The sequence below is a fragment of the Lissotriton vulgaris genome, chromosome 1_1 (genome assembly GCF_964263255.1).
Source record: "Lissotriton vulgaris chromosome 1_1, aLisVul1.2, whole genome shotgun sequence".
Lineage (NCBI taxonomy): Eukaryota > Metazoa > Chordata > Amphibia > Caudata > Salamandridae > Lissotriton > Lissotriton vulgaris.
In genome coordinates, this window is record NC_141685.1 from 1,658,802,332 (window position 1) to 1,658,824,830 (window position 22,499).

Here is a 22,499-nt window from a genome sequence, read left to right on the forward strand (position 1 = left end):
TGCTGGGACCCTAGAAATAGATTTGACATGTTTTGGAGAACAAATCAGTTTTATTTTTCATTCACAGACTTCGCAGAGAATGATATTCCAAGACTAATTAAGTGTCATTGGTAATGTAATATAAGCCTAAGGATGACAGAAGGGCATATGGTGTATCTTGTACATTTTCATTCAGGATTGCATGCAGCTAGGTGTCTTTCCCTCGCACAATCACCAAATTGTTCAGCCAGGTGGTGGTAGCAGCTGGGCGCCAGAATTCTTCAGGTTTGTTGTCCCTCTTACATGGATTTGCAAATACTATCTTTCAACACTATACATCGTTTCCCATGTTGTGCTCTCACACCTTCTTTCAACATTCTACTTTTCCAGCAAATTCACGTATTGAGAAGACGGGGATGGGGGGTTATTCATGGCTACTAACTAGTGATTGAAAGACGTCTGGTGGGTCTTTTGAATTATTAAAGTTAAGATAGTGACACCAAGGTGTCTGTCCTTGAGAATCATTGAATTTAGTAAACGATTGTGGCAGCTGGGCACTGAAAATCCAGGGATTTGTAGTCCTTCTTACAGGACTCTGTGGTAACGACACCCACATCAACCTCCTAAACTTATTTAACTTTATTCTCAAGATAGCACAGAGCATGAACGCCACCTTCGCAGCCGCACAGCAACTGCCGTACGTGGAATCTTGGCGCTGTGGCAATAGATAAGATAGAACACTGGAGATAAGGGAACAAGCACTGCTACAAGCAAGTGCACATTACAACACCCCCTCCTCCCTTCTACCCAAAAGTTACAAAGTAAACAAAACAATGCATGAAGCAACAGAAAGCAATAGTAAAAACGAGTCACTGAAAAGACAAGTCATGGAAAATTAAAGCCATTGAAAACGAAAAGAAGAAAAACATTGGTTATGAAGCACAAGAAGACCCTCTTAAAGGTTGAACATAATCCTCCAAATAACGAGGAGGTCTGTGAGACCTGGGTGAACGGGCAACTCTGGCGCCCACATCAGAAGGATGAACAGGTGGAAGGGAATTGGAGGCATCCCCAGAGCCAACTTCACTCCTGACCACAGACTCATTGAAGGACAACTCTGCATCACTCATCAACATGAAGCCATTCAAGCCGTCATCAGACAGAATAGACCTGGGTTCGGTCACCATTGAGCTTCCCTCCCCTTTGCGATACAACACAATCTTGCATTTGTTCCATTTGTCAAGAAGCGCATAATTGTCAAAAACCTGCCTCACCCTGAAGGGACCCCCAGAACGTAGACAAACCTTTGCAGGGTCTGCCATGTCTAACTTTGAGCCAGTCATCGGCACACACACCTCTGCCATCAGACTTGACGCCGCCCACCTGGTTGGATGCAAGACTAGGAGAAGCCAGCAGGTACAATTTTGGTGCCAGGCTTCCTCCCACACATCTTTTCAAATAGGGTGAACCCAGTTGCACTGTTGACTGTCGTGCGATGTGCCCAAACCATCTCGCTCACCATCACCCTGACATCCTTACCTCTCTGTAAAGCCATGGATATGGTACCCTTCACCAGGCGATTAGCCCGCTCCACCATGCCATTGGCTTGGGGGTTATAAAGAGCTGTGCGGTGGTGGATGATTTGAATTTACTTAGAAAGTCCCTCATCTCATGCAAAACAAGTTGTGTACTATTGTTCATGATGAGGATGCAGGATAGACCCTCCTCTTGAAAAATGTCCTTCAACTGCTCAATGGTCCTCTTAGTCATAACATCAGACATGAATCTGACAAGCAGCCACTTGGAATGTGCATCAATAAGCACCAAGGCATTCCTCAACCTCTCCCCCACACCCTGCATAGGCCCAATAAAATCCAGACAAACAGTACTCCAGGGTACACCAGGATCTTCGATGTGACCCAGAACGGCATGACCTCCCGTCTTGAGTCTCTTTTCACTTTTCCTGCACAAGTCACACCACACGACCCAGAACGTGATCAGCTCATCCATGCAGGGCCACCAGAATTTCAACGCACATGTTTTTTTAGTCAAGGCTTGGCCAAGGTGCACTTCATGCGCAAGCTTGATAATCCTGGGTCTCAAGCCCTCAGGTGGCACAAACTTATTATTCCTCATGAGGACTTTAGGATTACTCTTGCTCAGTTTGTCCAACACCTTCACAAATGGTCTGACAGGCAAAGAGCTTTCCCTCCGCTCCCCAAGAACTAACATACATTCCACACATTTAAGAACAACATCCTGATCCATAAAATGACACCAATCATCAGTGGAGAAGGCACAACCAACGCACCCTCAACATCACTCAATGAAGTCACAGCACTATCTTGCTCCCAAGATGAACCCAGACTATGCTCATCAGTGCTCTTCAAAAACAAAGGAGACAAACAATTGGCCTGAACATTTTTCTACCCAAGAATGTGAGCCACACAGTACCGATATTCCTGGAGCCTAGAAGCATGTATGGCCAGTCTTGCAGACCCTTTACTTGCACCTCCAGGGCTCAACACCTTAAATAAGAGCTTGTGGTCAGTGCGAATATAAATGTCATCAACCCACAAAAAGGTTCTGAAATGCTCCACTGACGAAGCCGCTGCAAGAGCTTCAAGCTCAATGACCGAATAGTTGCTCTTGAATTCGGACAGAAGCATGAGGCAAATGCCACTGTTCTCTCCACATCGACATGCATTTGGGAAAGCACAGCCCCCAAACCACAACCACTGGCATCAACAGTTAGAAAGATTTTAAGACGAGTGTCAAAGGGTGCCAGAATACCTGCCTCGCAAATGTCCTTCCTAATCAAAACAAAAGCGTGTTGTTGGACATTGCCCCATACAAAAGGACACCCTTTCCTCAACAGAGACCTGAGAGCCTCGATCTTGGTGGCAAAGCCCACAACAAATTTGGCAACATTTTTGATTAAACCCATGAAGGACCGAACTGGTCCTTGTCATGGGAAATGGGGGCATGTCTGATTGCCTCTAAAAGATCGACCTTAGGACGGACACCCTGCCCAGAGATGGTATCCCCGAGATATTCAATTTCCTCCACCAGAAACTTGCACTTATCCTTCCTCAGGGTTAGGCCATCCTCCCTCAATCTGCCAAGGACCTACCTCAAAGTTTTATTGTGTTTGTGAACAGACACCCCAAAAACAAGGATGTCGTCTTGGAAACATTTTACGTGGTCCAAACCCCTGAAGACTTCGGACATGATCCGCTGAAAAACGCTGGCAGAGGAGGACAAACTGAAGGACAACTTCGTGAAGGGAAAGGTGCCCTCCATGGTAATTAAGGCTGTGAGCTTTTTAGAGTCCTTGTGTAGCTTGATCTGGTGGTAAGCACTTATAAAATCAAGCTTGGAAAAGTACTTGCCACCCTTAAGCAAAAGTAACAGTTCATTGATGTTGGAGAGGCGAAAGGTATCAGCAGCCACATGTTGGTTAAGAATTTGAAGGTCCACATAGAACCTGAGCCTACCATCAATCTTCTTTGTGATAACCACCGGAGAGACCCATTCGGAGGCCTCAACCGGTTCAATAATGCCTTCCTTGAGCATGTCCTCTAACATTTTTTTGACCTCATTCCTCACAATAACTTTCTGCAGCTTGTGCTTGACAGGGATGGTGCCCTATTCCAAAACAATCTTACACCTTCAATTCACCAAGATTCTCCCTAAAAACATCATCTATTTCGGGCAAAACGTGTTCAGTGGTAACACCAGCCACTGACAAAACTTGACCGGGGCATGGGGATTGATGACAATATGAAGGTCAAATTAGTGTCCCCAATCCAAGATCGGGGACCATCTTCTGCTGAGTAGATCTTACCCACAATCTGCCCAGACTTAAAGATGATAGGAGAATAAAAGTAGCCAAGAACAACAATTCTCTCCCCTTGGATCGATGTCCTTAGGTAAGAGCGGAACTAGAGGCCACTCTTTCTCCCACATCCACCTTGGTGCAACAGTATACAAAGAATCACAGTCCACCATCAGTTTCACTTGCTTGCCAAAGATCCCAAAGGATGCTTTAGGACAACACCTCTTCTCAATTACACTGTTGCCTGGAAGGACCATCAACACACGGTCTTCACCATCTCCCACGAGACTGAAATCCTCTGTCAGATCAAACCTGGATTTGTTGAAGTCTCTGCAATTACGGGCGAAATGACCTCTCTGCCCGCACTTCCTGCAATCTTGCTTTAAAGCAAAGCACCACTTTGAGTCACTCGGATGAAAAGTTCTACCACACTTGGAACAACCTTTGGACTTGGTGGACCTGAGAGCCTTTGGAATAGGCTTGCGGACTGAGACTTTGGTGGTTTCTTCCTTCTTTTCAATAGCAGCCACGTCACCTTCAGAGCCCTCTTTCTTGCACATTTCCTTCATGCATCGTTCGGACTCTTCAACAACCATAGCAATGGAAATGGCATCCTTCAAGGTGGGGTTCTTTGCAGCCCAAAGACGCTCTTGAGTTTTCTTGCTGTGACAATGAACAATCAGTTGGTACCTAATAAGTACATCAATCATCTGTCCAAATTTGCATTTTATTGACAACTCCCGTAGACAAGAGACCAATTCATCCAACGTTTCGCCCGACTTTTGGGGCCTGGTGTAAAACTTGTAGCGAGACATCACAATGTTCTCTTCCTTGGCAAACCTCTTCTCCAGACGCAGATTGACCTCCTTAAAGGCATCATCCTCCACAGGCTGATTTCCTAACATTTGAGACGAGTATTTAAAAATGTGATGCTTCTCATTTCCCATAGTACCTAATAACAACGCTTTCTTCCTTTCAGGTGAAAACTCAAGGCCATATAGAGCTATGATGTAATAGTCAAATAAGTCAATGAATTCTTCCCATGGCATGAACGTTTGACCTGGTTCAGCAAGAAAAGGAAAAGGAAGCACAATGAAGGAAACAGCCATATTTGCAAGGAAAAGACAGTTCAGAGAGGCTCAGATGGGATACACAGCAAAAATAAAAATGGCAAGAAGGGGGCGAGTGTAAAATTTCCCAATGTAGGAGGTTTCACTTGCCAGAATGCAGACTCCTTCCCTCTGAAGAGTCACGTGAAGAAGATTCAGCCAGCGCTAGGAAAGGATGAGATAAGATGTGAGGGGAGGAAGTTTGAGCTAGTGTCTCCCACCCCTCACTATGTACGGTAGGAGCCTTCAAGCAGCGGGCACATACACGATGCTGAGCACTGGAAAGAAAGTCTAGACTCACCACAGGCCTCGGGAGGATCATGTAGATCAACAGCGGCCCCCTACTTAGAAGCGACAGGGGTGAACAGGTAGGCGCTTCAACAAAGCAGGCCTCACACGTTGATGAGCCCACGAAAGTGCCACTGAGCACATGAGACATCTCAGGGTAGTCGGACACAGCAGGCAAACGAGGCGGGCAGCGCAGGAAGGTAGAGATAGTGCTCCTCACCTCAGGAGCCGATCCACGCCATTAACGGCAAACTTCAGACAACCAGTTATGGGTCCGAGCTTCCCATGTCTTGCGCTTCACGCTTCCGTGCTGGGTGTCACCACATGTGGCTGGCGATCGTCGCCAAAAATATCAACGTCGAAACTTAAGTACGTTTATTCCCAAGATAGCACAGAGGGTGAATGCCACTTTCACCAGCCACACAGCAATTGCCGTTTGTGGAATCTTGGCACAGTGGCAATACAATAAGATGAAACACTGGAGAGAAGGGGAACAAGCACTGCTATAAGCAAGTGCACATTACAACAGACTCAAAAAACAATGTCTCTTTATAGTCCACACTCTTTCATGTAGTTGTCTACCCATCACTTGCTTTTACCTGAAATTTCTTACTGCTAGGTCTGGATTCCCTTAGTTGGTATTCAAGTAAATCAAGTGGAGTTAATATTTTATTATAGTAAAAGCTGGGAGGAAACATCAAACAAACAATGCATGAATCAGAAGGTAGACGGTTAATACTAAAAACTGAAATTCATAGCTTATCCAGAAATCTTTAAAATGGACACCCACACTGTTCAAAACCTTCTTCGCTACTGAATGAAACAGATGATGCACTAACACATTGCAAACAGAAAAGTGAATAATTAGGGCTGATTGTTATCTGACTCTCAATACGCTGTTAGATAAAGGTTCTACCACAAGGAACAACATGGCAAACAGCAGAGCACAATTTTGCTGTTGATGTAAAGCATAAAAGCTAGTGGGGCTGAAGAATCTGACAGGAAGTAATTGCTCCTTATATTCTCGTGTACAAAGACATTCAAGAATGGATTGATTTCTCACTGATAGAAATGTAACACAGAAGTTGGTGGATGTAAAATTAGACAATATACTAATACAGGACAACGCTCCTTTAATACTATACATGTTCATAATACTGAGAGATAAATACTAAACCCCAGCATTCTAGATAATAAAAACTTTGAGCAAAAACGGACTACAAACATCAAAGAGTTTGTAAAGACTAACATCAGTATTGTGACTTCATAAACATCCTAACTGCAATGTTTGTAAGGCTGAAATGTTCTTCAAATATGAGCTCATAGCAGAACTGTCAAGAACCAAAAAACTGAAAGAGACAAAATTGGAATATCTGAAAAATCAGCCAAAGGATATAAATGAAAAGATTAGGGGCTGATGGAATTAACAGCGAATTAGAAATCTAATTAGAATAATGATAATTCGATTTTATAAAACTTATATTAAAAAGCAGCATGTGGAGAAGGAGAAAGAAATTAAAAAGCTTACTTAGAAATTGAAGCAACAGGAAAATGGTAGGATAATTAGGCCAATTATATCTCCACACAGATGGAAATATCAGAGTCAAATTTACAGTAAGTGGTGAAAAATTTGCAGATTTACACATAAAGGTTATAAGAGGAACACGAAATGAATATGGAGGCATGCAGGTCTTTTTGACAACAATCCATGACAACATCTTAAACTGAAAGCATGGAGCAAGAGATAACTAAAATGGAAATTACTAAATTAATTAATAATGGAAGCCCTATACTTACCAATGTCATAAAGACAGTGGGCAAATGGGTAACTTAACACATGGTCAAAATTCAATTATACTCATCTTTAAGAGGAGCAACTATAATGATCCCTGTTGCAATAGCCTAATATCCTTCCTGGATTCATTGGTTAAGGTATGTGGGCAAATACTCATTGCCAGACTAGAGGATTGGGGAGAGAAAAGGCTGATTTTTATGGACATCCGGTATGGGTTCTGAAAAAGTATTGAGACTGAAATTCAGTGCCTTAGCCTCTCATTACTGTTTAGCAAATACACGTTGTGAAATACGTTATGTTCATTCATTTGTAAAGTACAGTGATTACCCGGAGGTGTCTTGGCGTTAGCTCGTAACAGACCTACCTAACTATGTCAGCATGAGCAGATATACTTTCTAATTAAAAAGCCACGTTTTTAAATGAATAGGTAGGGCATTCCAGGAAAGTGATCTACTGTAAATGAAGCTTCTTACTCCCCAGGACCTTGTATGCTGTGGAAGACCTCAGGGTTCTTGATGGCTTGTACTACTAGAATTTGTTTTTCAGGTAGTCAAGACCCATCCAATGCAGTGCCTCAAAAGCTGCGCAGACAGACTTGAATACCACTCTCTACCTTATTGGCAACCAGTGAAACTTTTTTAGAGCACCTTCAAGCAAAGAAACCGATTCATACATGTCAAAGCAATTCTTACAGCAGACATATACAATACATTTATTCTTCAGAGCATATTTGATTATACAGATTAAAGATACACACATAAATATTCTTAAATAACCCTAACCAACCAAGCAAATGTAGAGAGAGAGAAACACCAGGGGCCAGATGTAGGTGGCCCAATACCGGTCGGTAACGGCCAAAATTACCGAATTTCGGCCGTTTCAGATCGGTATTGGGCATTTGGGATGTAGGTGGCCTAAATTGCAAATTCGGTAATTTACCGATTCGATATTTTAAGGAATCGGTAAATTACTGATTCCTTAAAATACTGATTCGGTAAATTACTGAATTTGCAATGTAGGGAGCACTCAAATGAGTGCTTTTCCCATTTTAGGATTCGTTATTTACCACCAACTATAAGTTGGTGGTAAATAAGGAATACCTTTGAAAATGCAAATCTGTGCATTTTCAACTGTGCCATGTGGCAGACAAACATGTCCTTAGGGCATGTATGTGTGCCACATCTGCACACAAGCACGAGTCAGGGGTGCAACATGGTGTCAAAGTGACACCCTGGCACCCTTGAATGTTTCCCCCATTTTATCGAATCAGTATTTACCGATTCGGTAATTGCCATTCATTCCTAATGGCCTCCAGGCCCATAGGAATGAATGGCAATTACCGAATCGGTAAATACCGATTCAGTAAATACCGAATCTTACAGATTCGGTAATTTTTACCGAAAATGTATCTACATCCCATTTACCTATTCTTAAATACCGAATCAGTAAAATTCGGTATTTAAGAATAGGTAAATTGGGATTACCTACATCTGGCCCCAGATGTCTTTTCTCGCAACTTTACAGAGGATCCTTATCCTGATAAAGTGTGGGTGACCTGAATAATTAAATACAATAATATTATTGTGAGAAAGTAGGTTTCTGTTGCAGTAACCCCCCCCCTCCCTTTCTGCTAGATTTCTGATGCACTTTTGACTTGATGTGTCCTGGGTCCCTGCCAATCAGGCTCCCAGGGCTTGTGTTCTTTCCCCAAGACAAAAACCAAATTGGCATCTCTAGCCACAGGTCAGCCCCTGGTAAATGGTACCACAGGTACCTAGGGCACTGTGACCAGGGAAGACCTCTAAGGGCTGCAGCACTTATTGTGCCACCATTTATTTTTTCATTCTGTTTATTGTCATTTTCAAACAACATACAAAATATTGTAAAAACAGCATAATCCAGTCATTATATACCATCCATAACAGAGCTCAGTGCATTCCTGTGTCATATAGATAATAGAGATTGAAATTTGTCATGCCACTACATCAATACACTTGGACACATTTAGTCGGTTACATATGTCCGAGGACCACCGCCCATCAGACAACTTTTCCATAGGGTCAATAACACAGTTACAACATAGGGTGCTGCCTGCATCCGCATAATACAAATCCCACTCTCCACCCATATATACAGTGATTTTATAACATCTGCAGTGAGCCCTAGTGGATACATGTTATGTTATGTTATGTTAAAATAAGTTTATATAGCGCATGGCTACTCTAAAAGAGTGTCCCGGCGCTTTCCACAGGCGGCTCAGTGTGTAATAACATAACAAGAAAAATAAATACAGGAAAGAGAAAAAGACCCACCAAAAAGCAACTAGAAATTAAAAAGCCAAGTCTTCAGGCTCTTCCTAAATTGAAAGAGATTAGGGGTACTGCGTAACGCCAGTGGTAGAGAATTCCACACCTGGGGCGCCTTGAAGCTGAAGGAACGGCCCCCAGTGCGGGCCTTCCGCACACGTGGAACCACGGCAGTAAAAAGAGATTCAGACCGCAGTGAGCGGGCTGGGCGGTAAAAGGCCAACCTACGCCGTAGATACCCGGGCCCTGAGCCAAACAAGGCTTTGTGCATCAACGTAAGGGATTTTAACATGATCCGCTTACGGATAGGCAGCCAATGGAGCTTCTGCAGCAACCCAGAAGCTCGTGATCGCCTATGCAGGCCAAAGATGGCACGGGCAGCAGAGTTTTGTGCCACCTGTAGGCGCTGGACCAGGTAATCAGGGAGGCCAAGAAAGAGGGCATTGGCGTAATCGAGCCTGGACCCAATAAGCGCCTGCACGGTAATCCGCCTGTGCTCCGCAGAAAGCAGTGGAAGAAACTTGCGGAGCATCTTCAAAATGCCGAAGCAGGTTCCGGCCAGACCAAGGACATGAGCTCTCAGTGACAGCTTATTGTCGAGTTTGACACCGAGATTTTTGGCAACCAAGGATGACTGTGCGGGAGGACTCATTTCAGACGGCCACCATTGCCGCCACTCAGGGTCGGTGACACAGCCGAAGAATAGGACCTCCGACTTACTAGAGTTGGCCTTCAGGTTGTTGTGCTGGAACCAGTCGAATACCATGCCCAAACAGCCCCGAATACTCTCTCCGTCAAATGGCTGATCTTTACCGCATGTGAAGAGGAGTTGCGTGTCATCAGCGTAGGACACGATCTGGGCCCCGTAAGCCTCCACCTCCGCCGCCAGAGGGGACATAAAGATGTTAAACAACGATGGGCTCAACACAGAGCCCTGTGGAACCCCGACCCCCAATGGCGGCATCTTGGCGGAGCTCTGGGAGACCCAGATCGTCTGGCGGCGGCCTTCAAGAAAGGATGTGAACCATTTGAACACCGTCCCCCTAATGCCGATGTCATGGAGCCTGGCGAGGAGCGCCGCATGGGGGACGGTGCCAAAGGCCGCCAACAGGTCCAACATGACTAACATGGCCTTGCCACCAACATCCAAGGTCTCCCTGATGATCTCCGAGACCTCCAGCAACGCCGTTTCCGTGCTAAAGTTGGGACGGAATCCGGATTGGGAAGGATGGAGCAGATGGTTGGTTTCTAGAAAGCTCGACAAGACGCCATGGACATGTTTCTCGGTGATCTTGGCCAGAGCCGGGAGAAGTGAAATTGGCCTATAATTGGCCAAGACCTCGGCGTCAAGACCCGGCTTTTTCAGGAGGGGGATAACCATCGCCCTCTTCCAGGTGCTAGGCACCCTCCCCTCCCTCAGGGAGGCATTGAGGATGGGATTAACCAGAGAATTCACCACCGCCGCCATCCCAGCCAAAAATTTGGCAGGGCAGGGGTCAAGTGGCGAACCTGATTTGAGGCTGGCAAGCAGCACCCGCGACGCCTCGCTAGTGACAGCAGGAAAATCTGTCAGCACTGCGGCAGGCGTGGGCGATAGCTCATGTCCCGCCCCGGGGCCGCAGCCACCCTCCTCAACGTTCTCCGAGAAGGAGGCCTGAATCGCCTTGATCTTGTTGGTGAAAAAACTGGCGAGATCACACGCCCACGCATCCGATGATGCTGACGGGGGTGAGTGGGAACTGGGGGTCGTGAACTCCTTCACCACAGTGAAGATCTCCTTACAGGAGTTCGCCGCCGCCTCAATCCTCCTAGCAAGGTATTCTTTCTTGGCCCCTAGGATGTCCCGGTGATAGGCCTTTATAGCCGCCCTGTAGGCAAGTTTGGCCTCCCCATTGTACTGAAGGCGCCAGGCCCGCTCAGCAACCTTGCACTGGCTGCGAGCCACCCACAGCGCCTCTGTGAACCACGGCGCAGTTTGCCGTACTACCGTGGACCGAGGGGCTGCCAGTGGGGCAAGATCGTCCAGCCTTTCAATCAACCACGACTGCAGAGCCTCCGTGTCTCTTTCCAGATCACCCGAGAGGTGGCAGGGATGTTCCGCGAGCGCCTGCTCTAGCATATCAGATGTCACTCTATGCAACGCTCTCGAGGCTGGTCTAGGCAACATGGGAGCAATGTTATCCGGCCGCCCATTCTCAAGCACGGAAAACCTGATCAGCCTATGATCCGTCCAGAGCACTGGCAAAGTTTCTACATCAGCAATTGGAACTGATGAGAACACTTGATCGAGGGTATGCCCTCTCTCATGCGTAGGACCTGGCACAAACGGATATAACATCAAATTAGCAAAGGCACTTCTCAGACATTGCTCTCCTCGCTTATCCCATCTGCCTCCCGCTGCCCCCTCACCAAGAGTGTAAACGGTTCCCAGATGTCGCGGGGTCTGGAAGTGGGTATCATTAGCTCCCAAAACGTCCCCAGTTGTGTGTGCCCATAAGTGACATCCGTGAGCCAGACCCCGATCGTTGTGACCCGACGCCTCCCCCAATGAATTGCTACTTGACGTTTAGCATACAGCAATAATAGTGCATGTAGTTTTCTTGCCTTGGGTAGAGTATGTTCGGCATATCCCAAAACACCTAGCTCAGGGGACGGGACATCTGCTCTACCCAAAATCTGATTAATTGACACAAACACCGAAGACCAATATTCTTCCAGCCCAGTACAAGACCAAGCTATGTGCAGAAGTGTTGCAGGTGAGTAAACGCATCTCCAGCATTTGTCATCTTCCCTAAGCCCCATCCAGTGGAGACCAACCGGCGTCCTATAGAATCTATGCAGGTATTTAAAATTAATTAAATGCAATCTGTAGTTGGGCGAAAGTTCCATGAGTTGCCCACAGCAAAAATCCCATTGTTCCTCCGTTAGTGGGGTAGGCAATTCATCGTTCGATCTTTGCAGAGCTATAGGCTGGACCACAGGTGCACTAAGTTGCATTTGCTTATATAGTCTAGTGACCAGCCTCCAAGGTTATGGGGAACTTACCAAGGTATCTAGCGCATGAAAGGTCGGGGGTGTCAACGGGAACTCGCTGCTCAGTGCACGGCAAGCCGACTTAAGTCTGTGATATAAAAACATCTCCGAAAAGGGTACCCTCTGTCCTTCAGCAGCCGCTGGAGGGGGCATCAATTCATTATCAGGGAACAAATCTGCAAATGTATGGAGGCCTAGCTTCTGCTGCAGTAATTTATCAATACCTCCCTCAATATACGGTAGAAGTGGGTTTTGTACCAAAGACAGCGATGGAGCATACATCAGCGGGACACCCGCCCTCTTCCTCAACTCATCCCAAACCCATCGTATAGTCTCTGCCGTGTCGACATCTCCCCTGGGGCGCTTCGCCTTCACGCAGATTGCCACCTGCAACGGAATTGGTGCTACAGCATCATGCTCTACTGCCAAGTGTGGCTGGAACAGGGTTGGAAGCACCCAAAAATGCAAATATTGGGCTTGAGCGCATACAGGGGCATATCAGGGGCCCCCAGTCCTCCCTGCTTCAAAGGCAGTGTTAGTATGTCCCAGGATGCTCTTGCCTGCCCGCCCGCCCATGACAGTGTGACAAGCTGTGATTTCAATGTTGCAAAAAAATGTGATGTGAGTGGGATCTGGACATTAACAAACAGGTACAGAAATTTAGGTAGTATAATCATTTTTGCCAAGGCAATCCGCCCTGTAATTGACAGGGGTAGCCGTACCCACATTTTCACCTTCCCCTCCAACCATGTCATAGCCCGTCCATAATTCAGATTCCAGATTTCCTGAAGATTCCTACTTATCCAGATGCCCAAATATGTAATCTCTTCAGCCTCCCATCTCAGGGGGAACTCAAAGGTAACCTGCCAGACCCCCGAATCGGATAAATTCCCATAATACAGGATCTAGGTTTTCTTCTGGATTAATGAGGTAAAGGGTCACATCATCCGCGTATAGGGAGATCAACTAGCTCCTGGAGCTGAACCCTATTCCCCGCGCTGTGTGGTGCTGTCGGATTCGGGCTGCCAGCGGTTCCATTGCTATAGCAAAGAGTAACGGGACAGGGGGCATCCCTGCCTCGTACCCCGTGAGATAGGAAAGGGGTCATAGACCAAACCGTTCACTTTTATCTGTGCACTCGGAGCTGTGTATAACAAATGGATCCTTCTGAGAAAGAGCGGGCTGAAACCCATTCTAGTTAGTATGGCAAACAAGTACGGCCACTCTAGAGTATCAACCCTTTCGTGGCATCTAAGAACAACACAGCTGAATGTACACTGGGGTGCAGCTAATGCAATGTAGAAAAAATAGTGCTTAGATTGTGTGATGTCGATCTCTCCGGAATAAACCCTGATTGGTCCGGTACTGCCACCAGGGGTAATAAGAGCTGCAGCCGGTTAGCTAGTAATTTGGCCAAAATGGTAACATCTACATTTATCAATGAGAGGGGCCTATAGGAGTCCAACTCGTCGTCTGCTTTACCCGGCTTCAGCAGCGTAATTATCATTGCCTCTCTCATAGTGTCCGGCAGTTTACCTACTTCCAAAGCCTCCTCGTACACCGCTAGCAGCCTAGGTGCCAGCTCTTGTTTGATGTTTGATGTTTGGTGGTTTTTGTATAGCGCTCTGTCACTCCAGGGAGCATCCTGGCGCTTTGTCTTCATTGCTGACAGGTTGTACGGTGTTTTTGACTGCGTTTAGTCATAAGCCATGTAAAAGGCAGTTGTGAGGCCATCCGGGCCCAGTGCTTTGTCCAGAGGCAAACTTTTGATAACTTGGGCAACGTCATCGGCAGTGATCGGGAGGTCCATATACTTCCTATATGTATTGTTAAACCAGGCTAGCCCGATTGAATCAAGGAATGGTTCCATCCCCTCCAGGAATTCACTCTGGGTAACAGTATATAGAGTGGAGTAGAAGTATGAAAAGGCCTGCAGCACACCCACCTGGCCATGACTACAGTGCCAGATCCGTCGCGAATCTCATGAATGTGTGTTGCGGTTCTGGATGGTCTGATCATTGTCGGAATTTCACCTCGCGCTGTGCCTCTTCGGCATATTCCAATAATTTGGCTTTCTGCCGACGGGCAGTTCCCTGATCTTCCTCATTATAATACTGTGTCTTGAGGCTTTTAATTGCGGACTCTAGGGATGCCAGGGACCCTCTTATAGCCTTAAGCACCCCCGTCTGACGAGCGATGCATTTCCCTCTTATGACTAAATAAAAGGCCTCCCAGAGGGCGCCCTCAGTGTCAACTGATCCTGCATTTAACTGGAAGTAGCCCTCAATGTCATTTCTAATCTCCTCTTTGAAGGTTTCATCAAGTAGGGCATGTGGTGGGAGTCGCCATGAAAATGCGCACCTGGGCATGGTAGGGATTGACAGCTGCAACAGGCACGGGGCATGATCAGGCAGGGAGCGGGGCAGGTGCTCAACCACAGCGGTGCAGGCAGCCATATCTCTGGATAGTAGCCAAAAATCTAAGCGAGCCCATGCATTGTGGTGGTCAGAGATACAAGTACCCTCCCTCAACAATCTGTGTCTGCTTCTCCAAATGTCTATGAGGTCGCCCTCAGCAATAATCTCCTGTAGAGCTGCGCTGGCTGCCGGGTGTAGAGTTCTGGCAGTTCCCCTTCTGTCTAACACATCACTGATTATGGCGTTAAAGTCTCCTCCCCATATAATCGTGTCACAGCCAGTTCTAATTTTAGACCATATATCGTTAAAGAAATCAGGGGAGTCAGTATTTGGGGCATATACGACCACTATTAGGATGAATAATCCACACAGCAGCCTCTGCACCAGGATATACCTTCCCTCTGGATCCCTTTGTGCTAATCTCCACCTCCAGTCCAGCCCTCTCCTGATCAGAACAGCTACCCCACAGGCATAGTTAGAATATATGGCTGAATATATATGCCCCCATCTATTATGGCGAAGTTTATGGGATGGCGTGCCATTTAAGTGTGTTTCCTGTAAAAGGCATATATCGATATTGTGACGAGCAAGATAGGCATGTACCAACCTCGATTTCCTACCATCTTTGATACCTCGAACATTCCAAGTAAGACAGTTCAGTGTAGTATCAGAGTTTGTGTGCACCTATGTTATGTTAACAGTTGACAATTTCCAGGGCACGACATAACACCTATATAGGGGACAGGAGCTATGCACCAAATTGCAACATGACTGGCATTAAACAACAAAACAACCTCTCCCAACCTCCCCCCACCCACTCCAACCCCCCAATCAGGATGCAGGTTATTACCCTCCCCTAAGTGAAACCTCAAACAATGAGACATTAAAATTGGGATCCTTCCCTTGGAGGCGTGGCAGCGCCGGCATACACCCTTGCATCACACAAGGTGGTCGGGAAGTCTGCGAATGCCTCAGCACATCCCAGACCCGTTAACTTAAACATCAAAAAGAGTCAGTGTGGAGAATTAGCTACGGACACCTCAAGTCCAACTCGGGCAGCCAAATCCAGCCCCCTAACCCAGCGACAAAGCAAGGACTACAGATCATTCATACGATACCCAAGTCAATCATTGTCACTGAGATGACCTCCTGCCACCTCCACTGTCACCTGTTGCTCTTAGACACCTTTCCTCCCACATGTTTTGCAAATTTCAGTGCCGACTTTACATCTGTAAAGAAATGTGGCGTTCTGTCCACTGAGACCTTCAACTTGGTGGGGTAGAGCAAAGAATAGGGAATCTGCGCCTGCAGTAGAAGTGGTTTAGCAGGGAGGAATTCCCTCCTCGCTGCCTGAATCACCGGCGTGAAGTCTGGGTAGAACGAGATGTATTACCCTTATGTGTGATTTGGCCCTTCTCTCTGGCCATGCGCAGAATTAGGTCTCTGTCTTGATAGTTCAATATCTTCGCAATGATGGGCCTAGGTGGCGTTCCAACAGGTGGTCTTGGTCCCAGTGATCTGTGCGCTATTTCCACCACAAAAACTGCAGAGAGATGCGGGTCGAAAAGTTCACGAATCAGGTCGGCAACATAGGTCTCTATTTTAGCGATGGCGGCCGTCTCTGGAATTCCATGATGCGCAGATTATTGTGTCTCGATTTCGCCTCCAAGACCTCATTCTTAGCTCTGATGATGCCCAGTAGTTTATCCATCTGGAGCAGGTGTTCCTTGGTCTCGACTTGGAATTCGTGGCACTCAGTATGGCGTTTTTTTTCGAGAGCATCCAGCCGCGACTCATGCAACACAACCTGTGTTTTAACAGCATCAAGTTGAGTTGTCAAGTTATCAAACTTGGCGTCTATGTTGCGGAGGCTAGAGCGCATGTCCAGCATAAGTGTTTTAAGATCAGGACCCTGGTCATCTTCAGCCTGATCCCGAGAGCTCTCCGCCTGCGTTTCGGGTTCGGTTTCACCCTGCTTGGTAGAACGCCTGCTCTCAAAGGTGAGCTTAGGCTGTTTGGCGTCTTGTCACCCCATGATCACAAGTCCGCAGGGCAGGCCGGCAGGTTAAGCCTCCAAAACGGATTCTCGCCCACGAGCAAGACTTCGGCCTGTAGTTAGTGACACCGGCAGGGCAATCACCGCAGCTTAGGCCCACTCAAGCACCGCCGCACTCCAAGGGCAGAAACCCTCAGGCTAGTGCGGCCGTCTCTCGCAAACCACACCAGCTTATCACGAACCAGCAGCGTGCAAGACCCACGCCGCTACCAGCATGCACAGGAGTGTAGGGTCTCCCACTAACTCTGCGGTCATCCACTTGTACCTTATTCCACAACCGGCCAGCTCCACCGCCGGTATCAGCACCAGACTCTATGTTCAGTGGGCCAACGGATCGTCCAGGGCAGAATACCGCATTCAGCACCCCCGTACATAGGCAATTCCCCCTGCATATCTGTATCCCCGTGTTAGCGGGATGGCGTTGCAAAATGGCATCTGTATGCTATTAGAGGGCTACAGATCATGTCCAGGAGGGGTAACCTTCGAACCGCACATATGCCCTGGCTTCGCGTACCAGTTCTCCTCCGCGGGCGGCTCCAAGCATAGAAACCTGACACTCACGCGTCTGCGTCGCGCATTGCAGAAATACCCTTACAAAATGGTGGTCACTGCGCTATGTAACTGGCGCCCGACTTGGAACCCAACTATAGCTCAACTATAGCTCAATTAAGTCCGCACAGGCGTATCGTGGCGGTCTCTCCACCCTATTTAAGCCAGCCACAACTCCGAGCTTGTCACGTCCCAACACCGCATCTTTCAGCGTCGGCGTCCTCTAAGGGGTCACACAAGCAAACGCAGCAGTCTCAGGTATGGCACATCTCGCCCACCGATCCACTCACTAGGCGTCCGCAGCGTCCGTCGCGTACTCCGTTGCTCCCCGCCGGCAGTCAAACTGGTTCCACCGCAGAGTCGTGCTCGACCGCTGGCGCCGCAGCCAGATGGAGGCCCTGAAGCAGAGGGCTCGATTAGACACTCTCCCCGCCTGTCGGCTGCCACGTCACCTCGCGGCCGCACAGGGGTTACGCCGTTCGTCCTTACACGGCCACCCAGAATGCAGGAGTTACAGGATTTTAAACGTCGCCTCTCCACACTATCCGCTACAGCTTCACAGGGTCTAGGTGATGCGAGGACACTCCGAAGTGCAGGATAATTACAGGATTATTTCCCGACCGGCGGAGCACACTCAAGGAGCGGCCATTCCGCAGCTCAGCAGGCCACGCCCCCTATTGTGCCACCATTAGAGGCTCTGTACCCTGACACACACACACTGCCTTGCAGGCTGAGTGTCTTGGTGCAGAACAAAACAGAGGGTTGACATGGCACACAACCCTGTGTGCCATGCCCACCAACACACTGCCCTGGCATACCTCAGTCACCCCTCTATCTGGGTACACTATGCCAGTGGTGTGGGTACAAGCGCATGAACCCTGTGCCCCTACAGTACCCAGGTCCATTCCTGGGCACTGTAAGTGCAGTACTGCCAGTAAGAGTATATGGTGCTGGGAGGTTGTCATAACGAACTCCACAGCACCATAATGGCTACACTAAAGACTGAGAAGTTTGGTACCAAACTTTTCAGCACATTAAACCCGCACTGATGCCAGTGTGGGATTTAATGTAAAATGCACGACAGAGGGCAACTTAGAGTTGCCCCCTGAAACAAACCCACATCCCGTGTCCGGACTGAGAGGCTGCCTAGGCTGCCACCCAGGAGACCTGTTGCTGGGCCCCTGGGAAGAGAGCCCTCCGCTCTCTGGGGCCTGCAATGATGCACATCCTGGGATAAGGTGCTAGGTCTCCTCCCCCAGGATGGGCAGGGGAAGCTTCAAAGGCGTGCCGCCTTTGTGAGCTTCTCTAAGTCACTTGCTGTACTCAGCAACTGGTCCCCACCGGTTCTGGCTTCCACTCTGACGGGAAGAACGGCGGGAAAACCTAAGTGAGAAAAGGGGGTGTGCCCGCCTCTGCCAACCCCACCCCTCAGGTGGGGGAGGCGAGGTGAAGCACAACTCTGGGTAACCGCCATCTTGAGGATGGGGAACCCTACCCAATCAGGACTAGGCTATTGCACCCCTCCCACTGGAGAGTGGCAGGATAGGGGGTGTACTCACCGCAGGAAAGGGACCCATTTGTCCCGGACCTTGCCCTACCTGTAACGCCCCTAAATTTGGAATTTTGGGGTAATTTAGGGGTTCCCTGAACCTTCCTTCCTCAGATCCCGATTATGAAACTAGAAGAAGAACAAGAAGAAAAAGACCTGCCGTGCAGCTGCTAACAAGAGGACGACACCAACTGACTTGGCCCCAGCCTTTTAGGTCTGTCGATCCTTGAACCCGCTCCTGCTAAAACCCCAGCGCCTCCTGTGGTCAGCAACCTTGAAAACCCCGGACGACCTGACTGCCTTGCTCATCTAAAGACTGGGACTCCCACGAGCAGTGTTTCTGCTCAAACAGCAACAACCCCTGCTGCCAGCCAGGAACTGCAAATCCAGCACACTCTGCACCCGCCGAGCCTGGCCTGTGCCTGAGTGAACAAAGAACCTGAGGACGTCCCCCCGGCGACTGTGACCACGAATCCGGCACCCAAATACCCTCCCCGACGCTCCTGACGAATCCTGCCGCCTCACAACCAGGGACCCCTCCAACTGCGACCTGCTGAGGGTAAGATTTCCCAACACCAAAAGACACCCCTGCACCTGGCGCCCCACGGCCCCCTGTGCCCTTCTCCTTGGTGTCTAACTATCCTACAACATCCCAACTTACCTCTCGAAGTGGTGGTCGCACCTGAAGAATCTCCGTCCCCTAGCCTGCAGCCTTTGTTTGTCAACCAGCTTTCCCATTGAAATACATTGGGCGCCCGATGGACCAAAAGCACCCTGCACCCAGCCGTCCGAGTGCCACTGAAAGTGCAGCAACTATCCTATCCTACTTCCCCACTTGCCCTGTGTAAGTGACCAGGAGCTCAGCTGCCACAGCTGCGTGGACTGCCTGCTAGGAGCCACCAACCAAAGGCCCCCTATCCTCTATAGTATAACATTGGGCCTACTCACTCTGCACCTGGCTTCCCCTGTGCAAGTGAGGGTGTAATGACTGTACCTACCTGACCCTGGGAGACCCCTGAGTCTACCCCCAGAACCTTAACTCTGCCAGCCGATTACTTACCCAAAGACCGATAACTTGATTTTCTCCATAGGGTAACATTGGCTGGGTTTCACTCAGAAATTCTCTTAAGTGTTGAGTTTTGCAACTTTCAAATATTCTTTAAAAATCGTCCAAACAGCAAAACCGAAATTACTCACCTGCTATCAGGAGAGACCCCAGTGCTGGATCTTTGTGCCCAGTACTGACCTTCAAAAGTAACTATAACCGTGATTTACTGTTAACCCAATTTTCCTCCATAGGAATACATTGCCTGTTTTTTGCCAGAATTTCTTCTAAGGGTCGATTTTCAAAACTTACAAATATTCCTTAAAAATTGCCTGTGTAACAAAAACGATTTCTTCCAACTGTTTACAGGAAATGCACCAGGGCTGAATCCAGGATCCAGGATCCAGCCCTGAGTAAGAAAAACATCTGTAAAGTGATTTTATTTAATTTACTTAAAACTTCCCATTGAGCACAATGTTATTTTGTGTTTAACTTGTGTTGCATACTGCAACTGTATCTATTGCATTCCAAAGTCTATTGCTTTTAGAAAGTATTCTATTGCATCATCTCATTCTGAGAAAGTATTTATGATGCCTACTTGTGGTTCTAAAATAATCAACTATATATTTGTATATACAAACCAATAGACCTAGAGTTCAGTTCTTGAGTGTGTGAGACCATTTTCTGACTGAGTTTGCACAAGTGCTTTACACTGTCCTCTGATACTGCCTTACTGCCATACCAAGCTACCACTTTGGAGAGTAAGGTTATATCTAACTTTAGCCTCAGCCAAACCTCTGGGGACTGTGGCATCTGTGCACACTGTACCATACTTTGGTCCAGTATATACAGAACCACTTTCTTGCAATTATTCTAAAAAAAGAACCCATTTTGCCCCATCGCGCGGGAGGCATGATAGAGGATAAAGGAGGGAAAGTATATAATGTGAGCATAGCTCTCCACTCTTGGAAAAAGGGCAAAGTTGAGAAGCCGGTGATCATATGTTGCTAGGGATCCCAACTAACAAATTAAGACTCTCTGGCATAACCCATAACTAGACTGCCCAAGAGGAACTCTCAGTTTTAACCCTCAATGACACTTGCCTACTCACCTATTCTGATTATTTAAGGGGGTTTCTATATTATATATGGCTAACATTTTGGCCCACCAACTACTAAAAATGGGAGGATCCACACTTAGCCATTGTGAGTTGACACAGTCGAGTAATAGCCACTGCTAAAAACAAAAAGCCTGTCTCTGCCATTACCGCCTCACTAGTCTACAAACTATTTGATACCCCCAAGATCATTGAGGTGGAATTGATAGACACCAATACACCTAAGATCTTTTCCAAGAATTCCTCAATATCCTGAAGAAAAGTAATCAGCTTAGGGCAAGAATAGAACATATGGAGGGTATCAGCTGATTGCAGCCCACATCTGTTACATCCCCCTCCCTTCCTGCTACTTTTACCAGTGTAAAGTAAAGGTCGAGAATGGACATAAAATGTTGGCTTCTGAGGCTCCCTGTAATTAGCACCTGACTTGCCAATTCCAGTGAATCCTCAGTATGGATTCCCTCTATTCCCAGCTTAGCTTCCCACTTTGCATTCTGAACCTCTATATCATCAGGGGATGCTTGAATCAATATCTCATAGATTTTGCAAATCCGAGCCTTGGTCTCCACTGTCTCAATCATTGATATCTTCAATGTTGATCCTGCGCTTTTCATGTTTCTAGAGAGGAAGCACCGTAATTGTTAATATTTTAAAAAGTCTATCCCGTACAGCTCTTGCAATTCTGAGAAGGATAGTTACTATCCCTCCCTATATAAGTCACTGAGGAATTTAATCCCTCTCCTCCCCCATCTAAACGTTAATTGGTCTTGGAAGACTGACGGAAGGGTGCCTGCCGCCATCAATGGTGTATAAACATTTAATTTTGGAATGCTTAATTTGCCCCTTACCTTCCTCCATACTTTATAAGCATCTTTCAAGATTTTAATTTTTGTCTTTTTATAATAGCTAGGTTCTAATAGCTTAATCAGACACCCCTTGATATCACTCCCCAAGACTAGTTCGTAAATAGTAGGTTTGTCTGCATCGAGCATCCTTTCTGGATACCCAGAAATCAAGATATCCATGTGTTGTAACATAAACGGTCCCGGTCGACCGCCCATCCCACACTACAAAATTACTTCAGAGAAAACTAGGGGTTCGCCACCACCAGTTCGACTGAATGGGAGTCCATGAAAGTGGTCATGAGAGGGGTGTGTATCAGGATCACCTATGGGGTGAAACAACAGTTAGGTAGGGACATATCAAAACTAGAACGTCAACTACAGGGCCTGGAGGGCACTGTACATGAGACAAAGGAACATTTGGCTACATGGAACAGGCTGCATATGCAAGGGGATAGGTCAGGGGCATTGTTTGCGAGGTTAATTAAAACAGAAAAGTAGCAATCGCCTATACTGAGATTGCAGAACAACAATGGGGTCTGCCTACAAACACAAGGGGAGATCTTGAGGGAATTT

The 22,499-nt window shown here is 47.4% G+C and overlaps 1 protein-coding gene across 1 annotated transcript in view; it reads right to left on the reverse strand.

Annotated features, from left to right (window-relative positions):
• LOC147750996 (NACHT, LRR and PYD domains-containing protein 1 homolog) overlaps positions 1–22,499 on the reverse strand; it is a 784,790-nt gene that overhangs the window by 215,850 nt on the left and 546,441 nt on the right. The window lies entirely within an intron of this gene.